Source organism: Coenobita brevimanus, unplaced genomic scaffold (assembly GCF_032717465.1).
Source record: "Coenobita brevimanus isolate Jiangsu-jjx unplaced genomic scaffold, ASM3271746v2 jjx.HiC_scaffold_1992, whole genome shotgun sequence".
Lineage (NCBI taxonomy): Eukaryota > Metazoa > Arthropoda > Malacostraca > Decapoda > Coenobitidae > Coenobita > Coenobita brevimanus.
The window spans coordinates 262,882-263,505 of record NW_027642878.1 but is presented as its reverse complement, the minus strand read 5'-3'; positions in this window follow the sequence as shown (position 1 = coordinate 263,505).

Below are 624 nucleotides of genomic sequence, written 5' to 3'. Positions count from 1 at the left end.
AAATTGTGAATGAATAAATGATGACGCAGCCCTGAGGGGATATTCTCCCGCATTTGGTCTGATTAGCTAGTCAGGTCAGGTGCGAGTAAGGGGATGGGTCTGTTATGATGTGAAAGGGGTAAACCAGCTCTGCTGTCGGGCCCTGCTGCGGATGTCACTGATTGTACTGTGCATTTGACCCATGTGTGGTGTGGTGCGGTGAGGATCTGTCCCTTCTCCCCTTTGGGGCTAAGATGCGAATGACTCTGTTTGAATGGATGAGTAAATGGGGAGTGTGTCGTCCTGTCTCGGCTACCTCCCTTTCCATGGGGGAAGCAGCCTAGGTATATAGATAGATAGATGTTTCCTATACGTCAGATTGCTCTTATAATGTTTTTCACCATATTTCAAGTTATTTACCACCACTAAATTTTGTTCTACACATACAGTAGTCATAGTATTTGCATTCTCATTAGGCAAATTAATTTGCTCAGGAATCTCAGGGTAGGTGAAATAATCAGATCCAGGGACAAGTAAATTCACTAAAATACTTTGAACACCAGTACCAAAACGTGTGTTCAGGTCTCCCATTCGTAGAACATTACAATTTTCCTCTTTTCCACATATGATTTTCTCTTGTATATA